The sequence below is a fragment of the Theropithecus gelada genome, chromosome 10 (genome assembly GCF_003255815.1).
Source record: "Theropithecus gelada isolate Dixy chromosome 10, Tgel_1.0, whole genome shotgun sequence".
NCBI classification, from domain to species: domain Eukaryota; kingdom Metazoa; phylum Chordata; class Mammalia; order Primates; family Cercopithecidae; genus Theropithecus; species Theropithecus gelada.
In genome coordinates, this window is record NC_037678.1 from 36,426,074 (window position 1) to 36,435,796 (window position 9,723).

Consider the following 9,723-nt stretch of genomic DNA (forward strand, 5'->3'; position numbering starts at 1 on the left):
TGTTATGCCCAGACTGTTTGTTCCCCAAAGAAGACCACCAGAGTCCAGAGTCAAAGCCAAGCGGCAAGGATCTTTACTGCAAGTTCGAACTCGGTCCCTCCTTTACACAGCATACAAGAGGGCCCCGAACAATGCGAGCGTTTGCTTTTTATAGCCCGAAAGTTGCAGGGGAACAAAGAAATTCTTTTGGCTCTCGCGCTTTCAGTAACCTTGAATGGCTGTCTCCTTATCGGAGACTTTCCAGGTGGTGTTTGTACTGGGCTCAGGGAGTTGGAGAGATATATGGCAGTATGTGATGGGATGGGAGGATGAGATGTGTTTGTACTAGGCTCAGGGAGTTTTGAGCCCGGGGCTGAGGAATGTGCCCAGCTCCTTTCATTAGGAGCTGTGCAGGGAGATCTAACTCATCCGATGTCCCAAATTCCTGTTGCCACGGAAATTAAACTAACGTTGCTATGACCGCATCACTTACTGCACCATTTAAGACCATCCAGGTAAGAGGAATGTGCCTCTGCATAGCATTCAGCTCACGTTTACATGTCCGTTTTCCCTGAATATGGTTGTTACGTGAGATAGAAATCAGTAAGATGGGCTGTAACACATAGTATAGGATCGCTGTGTCTCCTAGGCTCAAGCACATCCTTTAAGATCCTCAGAAAATGAAGTTTAACTCTCTGGGGACGTGAGTTACATAGTCACATGTTTTAGATACTGTCTCTTTCACATTCTAAGTATCAACACCAAAGAAGTTCTTGAGTTCCTTTTTAAATTGAAAAGCAATTTACAAACCATAAAAGTCCCAATATTAAAGGATACAATTCAGTCTTTTTAGCATATTCTCAAAGCTGCACAACAATCAACCACTAGTATGTAATTCCGGGACTTTTTCACCACTGGCCACAAAAACCTTGAACCCATTAAGAGTCAGCACCTGCTCCTTCCTTACGCCAGATGCTGGCAATCACCAGCCCACTTCCGTTTCTCTGCATTTGCCCATTCTGGACACCTGTTGTGAGGAGAATTGTACAGTGCGTCACCTTTGGCGTGACCTTCGGTGCTGGCATCTTTCACGTCCAAGGTGAGTGGAATCTCACAGTGCATGACCTTTGGCATGGCCTTTGGTGCTGGCATCTTTCACGTCCAAGGCTCATTCGGGTTGGAGCACATGTTCTTTTGTTCCTTTTTATGGCTGAGTGATATTCCATTGTGTACATATTTTCTTCATCCATTCATCTGTTGACAGACACCTGGCTGTTTCTGCTATTACGAATAATGTTGCTAGAAAGATTCTTGCATAGGATTTTTTTTGTAAAACTGTTTTCAATTTTCTTGGGCATATGTCTAGGAGTGAAATTGCCGGGTCGTACAGTGATTTTATGCTTAACTTTTCTGAGGAACTGCCAGACTTTTCCAAAGCAACTGTACCATTTTACTTCCCCTCCCACTAGCAATATATCAAGATTTCGGTTTTCCAAATTCACCAACACATTGCTGTCCAATAATGGAGTTTTACCCATCCTGGCGGTTATGAAGTGGTATCTCACGGTGGTTTTTATTTCCATTTGTAAGGTGACGAATTCTGTTAAACATCTCATGTGCTTTTTAAGGCATTTATATGTCTTTCTTTGGAGAATGTCTATTCAAATCCTTTGTCCATTTTTAAATTGGATTTTTATTCAGAGTTTTTAAATGTATTCTTGACATCGGGCCCTTATCAGGATAATGTATCTTGTTCTGTGGGTTGTCTTTTTACTTTAATAGTATCCTCTGAAATGAACATTTTTAATTTTGATATCGTCTTTTTCCCGTCAGCTGCTTGTTATGCTTTAGACGTCTCACCTAAGGGAACATTGCCTAATGCAATGTAACAGTTTCACCAGGATTCTCCCCTAAAGGTGTCAGGGGCTGAAATCTTCCACCTCCAAGATTCCCATGTTAAAGTCACAACCCCAGAAACTCAAAATGTCACTGTATTTAGATACAGCACCTTTAACTTGGCAATTTATGTACCATAAGAGTAGGCCCTGATCCAGTATGACTGGTGTTCCTATCAGAAAATTTAGACACACAGTCCTCAGTGTTACATGCACATAAGAGAAATCTGTGAGGACACACAGAAGACGCCATCTACACAGCATGGGGTGAGGCCCCAGAGAATCCAACCCTGCCCGCACCTTGACCCCACGCTTCCAGCCTCCAGAACAAAGGAAACAAGATGCCATTGTTTAAGCCGCACGGTCTGTGGTGTCCGTTATGGTACCCAGCAGACTGACAGAATGGGTCTCACAGTCGGCTCCTTATGCTGGCTCCATTTTGAGCTTTGTGTGTAGGGTGAGGAAGGGTCTAGTCCATCCTTTTCCATGTGGATACCCCAGTTGTCCCAGCACCATTGAGTTGTGAAAGGAAAAAAGTAAAGCAACCCTTACGTCCTTTCTCTAATCAACAGATTAGAAGATACACTTAAGAATCCTGGACAATTTTGTCACTTTAAGCCAGTGGTTTTCAAACTTTTGGGTCTCAGGAACCCTTTGCACTTCATTAAAGATCACAAAAAAGCTTTCTCATGAGACCGGGAGTGGTAGCTCATGCCTGTAATCCCAGCACTTTGGGAGGCAGAGGCAGGTGGATCACTTGAGGTCAGTAGTACAAGACCGGCCTGGCCAACATGGTGAAACCCCGTCTCTACTAAAATACAAAAATTAGCCAGGCTTGGTGGCGGACACCTGTAGCCCCAGCTACTAGGGAGGCTCAGTAGTAGCTGAACTCAGGAGGCAGAGATTGAAGTGAGCTGAGGTCACACCACTTCACTCCAGCCTGGGCGGCAGAGCAAGACTCCGTCTCAAAAACAAACAAACAAACAAAACTAACAATTTAGTTCATTTTACAATGATAAAGTCATTACCTCTTAACACAGTCTTAAAGAAGAAACCATTTTCCAAAATAAGCCGCAGCATGGCAACAGGTTGTGCTGCTGTGAAAATACCTAACATCTCTGCACCTCAGACAGCAGGGTTCTTCTGCCTGCATCTGCGTTCAGTGGGCTACAGAGCCGTGGCTGAAGTTTATGAAGAAAGTCCAACCCCATGTTGATATACAATTAGGAAGAAGTATTTTCATTGTGTTTTCAGATAGTTTTAGGTATTCTCTGCTGCCAAATATAACAAGCGGCACTTCCGTACAGGCTGTCTGCAACTTGGAGTCTGCGCTCTGGTCGACCAGCCTTTCTGCCCCAATTCCTTCTAAGTCCACTCGTCCGTCCTGCACTTGAATGGCTTTTACCAGCACATGATTTTGTAATCACACATTGGTTAGAAAACACTGGTTCAGAGTTATGAGCAGCTTCCACATTTCGTTATACGTCAAAAAAAAAAAAATCAATATCACCACTGATCACATGAGAAAGAGGTAGACACAAGATTTTCATATTTTAATACTCACTGGAAAGCTCAAATGTCTATCACTGGGAATAACGTAAGGTATTTTCCTTGAGATGAGTCATTTTTTTCATTTTTCAGGACACACCTGCAAATACCTCCATCTGAAGTGGCATCGTTTGTAAGTCATTCTTTATATAAAGGCGGCCGTTAGTGGAAGAAGTGGTTCTGCAGGTTCATCGCTCAGAGGCACCGGTGCTCTCCCAAGATAACCATAAAATCCACAGAAGACGCACCTGTGCACACTTCCTGTTTCTCGCTCAGAACATTCCAGAAGGAACTCTGAACCCTGGTGCCGCAGCGGGACTGAAGTTTGCTCTCACCCACACAATAAACACAGGGAGATCCCCCAGCCCCCACCCTGAGGCCACAGCCTTGGTCCTCTGTCTGATCTAGGAGGGCTCCTGCAGCTCCAGCCTAGCAGGCACCCACATGTCAGAAAGCCCTCTCAAGGCCCGGCGAGCACTTCTGCTTATGTGCCCACCAAGTGCGTTTGACAACACTACAGCCAGTTGTACGGCAGGCAGCGAGGTACCCAGCAAATACTTCAGGGCTCATGTTGCTGAGGAAGGAAAGTGGACAGCGAGGTACCCAGCAAATACTTCAGGGCTCACGTTGCTGAGGAAGGAAGGTGGACAGCAAAGTACCCAGCAAGTACTCAGGGCTCACGTTACGGAGGAAGAAGCCAGGCAGATAGTGAGGTACCCAGCAGGGTTCACGTTACCAAGGAGGAAAGGAGGGTGGAGACAAGGGGGCTGAAACAGTCTGTCATAAGCTTTAGCATTTACAAGGCTCACTGAAGATTACCCGATTTGATCTTCACAGCTCACAAGATAGGCAGAGGCATGACTGTTGTCACTTCATAAAGAGATCCTGAGAACTGATGGTGACCACGTGCTCTTCCCACAGGCTCCCAGAAATCATCCTCAGATCATCTCTCAGTTGTATACATGTGATAATATCTCAGTCACGTCCCCTCTCTGCAGGGGAATTTTAATGCCGCCTTGCTGTTCCTTCGCACCCCTGCCCTCTCCTGCATTTCAGCCATGCCCACCATCCATGGGGAGTCCGCCCCACCCCAGCCCCGTGGCTGCTGATGGCTTGGGTCACCCTTATCTTTAATTTCCACCTGCAGGGACCTGTCCTTCCTTCAAATGCAGTTCAAACTCACTCATTGTGTGAAGCCTTTTCCAGCCATCACGACTGTCATGTGTAAAATCAGTGTGTGGAATGCTTCATTTAGGAGATGCTTATGTTGCCTCATTGGCTGTGATCGGGACCAAACTCTGAGCAAACCAGGAGGTCCCCTCTCCCCATCTCTGCTCCAGTGCACTTAAAACAAGGATTCCTGGAAGCACCTTTTTAGTCCAATTCACGCTTGAGTCTGTCCCACACCCTGCAGAAAAGCCCTGGTGGTCAGGGCTCAGGGCCCCCAGGTGGGTCAGGAGAGCTTAGTGCCCTCTATGGAGTTGTCGCCCAGAGACCCATGGAAGGGAAGAAACTTGCATCCTGTGAAACATCCAGGTCCCAGATCCACTCAGGAGCAGAAAACGGGGAAGGAGCCTCAAACAGACCCTCGGGAGGGCAGTCAGCAGGAGCCACGGAGGTCACCAGGAGGGAGTGAGGCAGGCACTGAGGCCAGAGGTGATGTGGCCGGGAGGGAGGTGATGTGGCCAGAGGTGACGTGGTGGGGGAATGACCCGGCGCGGTGGGGGGGAGGAGACGTGGCCAGAAGCAACGTTGCCAGGGAAGGAGATCTGGCTGGAAGTGACAAGAGGGGTCACCAGGTCTCAGATTGTGCCTGATTTATGGATGACATTTTAATTAAGATGTTATATCTAACTTTAAAGAAAAGTAGCAATTTAGAACCATTGTGTACATTTAAAGCACGGTACAAATATAGCACATTTCCCAAACCAAAGAACAGTGCATTGAAGGAAAAAATAGCAGCTCACCAAAAAAAATTTAAAAAAGTGAGTAAAGAAAAAATTCATTTAAGACCAGAAGTAAAGAGATCCTACAGCTCTTCTAGTACAATCCCCACCCTAAAGTGAATGGGGGGAAAAGGGGATTAGATTCTAGTCAGTCAGTATTAAAGGCAAAACTGATCCACTTTACTTTCTACTTGACAGAAAACAAGAAAAACTCCTCAAGGATTCCCAACAAACAGGAGCTTTAGGAGTCCCCAAAATGCAAAATTCACCTTCAAATTAAATCAACTGCTAAGTGTTTATAAAGTTATTTTTTTCAATATTGCCTTCCTCATCCCCAGGGGCTCTTTTCGAACTTGTTTCCTCTTAATTGCCTCCAACACCCAGGAAATGTAAACCCCACAAGTAAACCGTGTCTCGATTCACACACAGCGTCCTTTGGAGCAGACAGTCCGTTGCTCTAAGACATTCTTGTCACCTAAGCACTGAGTACAGCCTGAGAACGCACAACACACACACACACAAACTCGGACAGACAACAGGTGAGATACGGCACATGAGGAGGAAGACGAGACAAATGAGCTTCACCGACACCCCAGATCCTTGAAGAAGTGACACACGCAGCCTGCTCGGGTGCCGATGACTCCTCGGAAACAGCCAAGGGCAGCATTTGGAGAAGCAGCACCGCAGGCCAGGAGGGTCTGTGGGCTTCAGAGGGGAGGGGCGCCCCGACCAGGTGCTGGGGGCGTCAGAAGGGAAAGGCGCCCGACCAGGTGCTGGGGGCCTTCAAACGGGAGGGCGCCCTTGACCAGGTGCTGGGGGCCTTCAGAAGGGAGGGCTCCCCCGACCAGGTCCTGGGGGATTCAGAAGGGAGGGGCGCCCCGACCAGGTGCTGGGGCTTCAGAGGCGAGGGGTCCCGCAACCAGGTGCTGGGGGCTTCAGAGAGGAGGGTGCCCCGACCAGGTGCTGCAGCTTCAGATGGGAAGGCGCCCCGAGCAGGTCCTGGGGGCGGCAGGACAAGCCCTAGGTCCCCTCGTCCCTTTTCACTCCCTACTCCCGAATCTCATCCTAAAGTTGCAGCAAGTCGAGGTATTCATTTACCCACAAAATTAAGTCTCTGAGTAACACAAGTCACTAATCCACACAGATGTGAGTCCACAGATACCTCTCAGAGTTGCCACCATCCCTTCTGGCAGAAGAACAGCCCAGGGGCCCACGCTGCTAGGAAGGGAGACTGTCTCCAGCCTGACACTGCAGAGTCCTCAACACATAGTCTACCTTCTGGAACCATGCCGTCTCCTACAGAAGCAACTAGGGGCATGTAGGGTTTTTTTTTTTAATCTTCTTTTTTTTTTTTCTTAAGACAGAGTCTCCCTCTGTCACCCAGGCTGGAGTGCAGTGGCACAATCACGGCTCACTGCAACCTCTGCCTCTCCAGTTCAAGTGATTCTCCTGCCTTGGCCTCCCGAGTAGCTGGGATTACAGGTGACTGTCACCACGCCCAGATAATTTTTTGTATTTTTAGTAGACACATAATTTTACCCTGTTGGCCAGGCTGATCTCGAACACCTGACCTCACGTGATCCACCCAACTTGACCTCCCAAACTGCTGGGAATACAGGCATGAGCCATGGTGCCCGGCCCATATAGCTATTTAAATTTGACTAAAATTAAATAAAATTAGAAGTTCAGTTTCTCATTTACACTTCAACCATTCACTTACCCACAGGTGGCCACTGATCAGAGGCTGGTAGAGACGTCACACTCCACACTGCAGAAGGATCTATGGATGAAGTGGCTCTAAGATAATCTTGACATCTTTATATTGAAGCTACCAAAGTTTTACTCTGATTATTGTAGGCATCAGCATTCTCCCACTTAAAAATGTCAGTGCTATTGCAACGATCAGATCTGTGACTTCCCAGAAGCTCTCCTCTTCCTGGGCAGATAACTGCAGAGCATCTGCACTCTGCCTCCACACTGAGGGACAACAGAAGCCTCCCTGTAAAATCAGGGGGAGGAAAAAAAAAAAAGAATCCCTAGTCCCTCTCCCCCTACAATTTTGTGAAACTCCTCTTAATATTCTTCTAGAATAACTGCCAGAGTTGCAATAAACAAGCATCCCTTGACCAGGAAGCAACAGGGAAGCAAGAAGAGGGAGATGAAAGGACCCTCTGTTCCCTCTGGAACCCCAGGCCCAGCCTGGACTGAGAAAAGGCAGCACAGCCCGGCAGACCTGCACACCTGATGCGAAACGTGCACACAGCTTCCCCAGGCCTCGGTCCCCCGTTCTGCCCTCACTGGCCACTGTGGCTCTGTTAGAGGCAGCTCCCTGAGCCCCAACACCCACAGACAGTCCCTCCTTGCAGGTCTCAGCTCTGCTCTCACTGCTTCTCTGATGCTTCTCATCATTCACGAACTGTGGCCCCTCTACCCCACAGCCCTTGCTACCGCCCACCCCACCACGGAGCTTGGCACACAGCAGGTGCCTGACATGCCCCAACGGGCGGGCATGTCAGGGTAGAGCTTGGAGTTCCAAAGGCCACGTCCCGCGTACCACCACAAGTGCCACAGAGGCTGTGGAAGGGGTCCAGGCTTCAGGTTTCAGGCCTGCACTCAGCGCCTGTGGTCCCAGCTACTCGGGAGGCTGAGGCAGGAGAATGGCGTGAACCCGGGAGGCGGAGCTTGCAGTGAGTTGAGATCACACCACTGCACGCCAGCCTGGATGACAGAACGAGACTCCATCTCAAAAAAAAAAAAAAAAAAAAAAGTGGCAAACACCCCATGTCTGCCCTGGCTCCGGCCATCTCCATGGAGTGGACAGAGCTTCAGAAAACCTCACTGTGGAGGCCCAGAAGGCCGGGCCGGGCCTTTGCTCAGCAGATGAGCGAGAGGCTCAGCCACCCTAGGGAAGAAGCCCATATTTGCTATGTTACTGATGATATCCACATAAATTTCTATTTTGTCTCCCACACACAGACCTGGGATCCATGTTTGAGTAAGCGGCTCCTACCAACAGACCCTCCATGCCATCATTTCCCTGACCTCCACAAGAAGAGCCAGGCCAGGCAGCGTCCCCACATGGGCACTGGGGCCCAGGAAGATCTGGGTCCTGCCCCTCTTCTCCCTCGTCCCTGCAGCACCTGGCTTGCTATGGAAGCCCAGCAGTGCTGACTGAACCCACGTTCACCTGGGGTGCTCAGGAGAAGCCTCTGTGCAGAAATCAGCTGGGAAGCAGGGCCGTGTGTGCTGGCCAGATCACTCGAATAGATTTAGAGAATTGAATTTTCAACACAGGTTCCGTCACCAAGTCCCTCAAACCCTTCGTGAGCCTGGAGCCACAGAGCCATTTGCTGCACTCCCACAATCTCCAACCACCCTGCGCAGAAGCCCAGTTTATCCAAAGGACCATAACGTTTTGCGTGTAAACAAAGTTTGGCATAGTGAATTAAAAGTGAAGTCACCACTTCTATTTTCTACTAATCCATTCATTCAAACATGTATCTCTTGAGTATGCGCATCGAATACTGTGGAATTAGGATTTAGTCCATGTCTTCAAGAAATATATATCACAGAAGAAAAGGTATAGCTTGTAACTAACAGTGGTGAACAGGCAAGAAATACACATTGCAGAAGAAAAGGTAGAGCTTGTAACTGTAACAGTGGTGAACAGGCAAGAAATACACATCATAGAAGGAAGGTAGAGCTTGTAACTAATATCATAGAATGAAAGATGTAGCTTATAACAGTGGCGAACAGGACAGAATCTCACAGGCTCATCAGGAGCTGCCGAGGAGGAAGCCATGATTCATTTCCACCTGCAGTAGATAAATGTTTTCTGGATAAAGTAACTTTTCTAGAGTGATATCTGCTCCTTATTATTGAAATCTTGCTTGATAGGGTATTAAATTACCACTTTATGTGCTGCTTATATAAAATACATCATCGTCAGGGGAGGTTATAAAATAACAAATACTTCACACAAGCTTCGACTGTGAATGGTGCGAGGCAATGGGACGATGTGTTCCCGTGTTCTCGAGACGCAGAAGGGGCAAGACCCTGGTTCCCTTCTCCTCCCCACCGCCCTGTTCCCAGATGAGGGGCAGAGGCAACGCCGCTGTGCAGTCCTAGAGCTGGCTCCAGGTCCAGGACACCACGCCCGGACTCTCTGCACCCCATACGAGAAATACAGCCTGGTGGGCAATCACTAATTTACCTGGCAGTGGGGAGTCCTTCATCAAAAGCCTGTGCTTCCAGGAGCCAGCACAAAGCAGGAGCCCCCAGAAAAACTGTTTCAGGTGCTCCTGAAACCTGGGCAGAGTCACAGCCTGGCAGGAAGCACCAGTGATGAAAGTGTG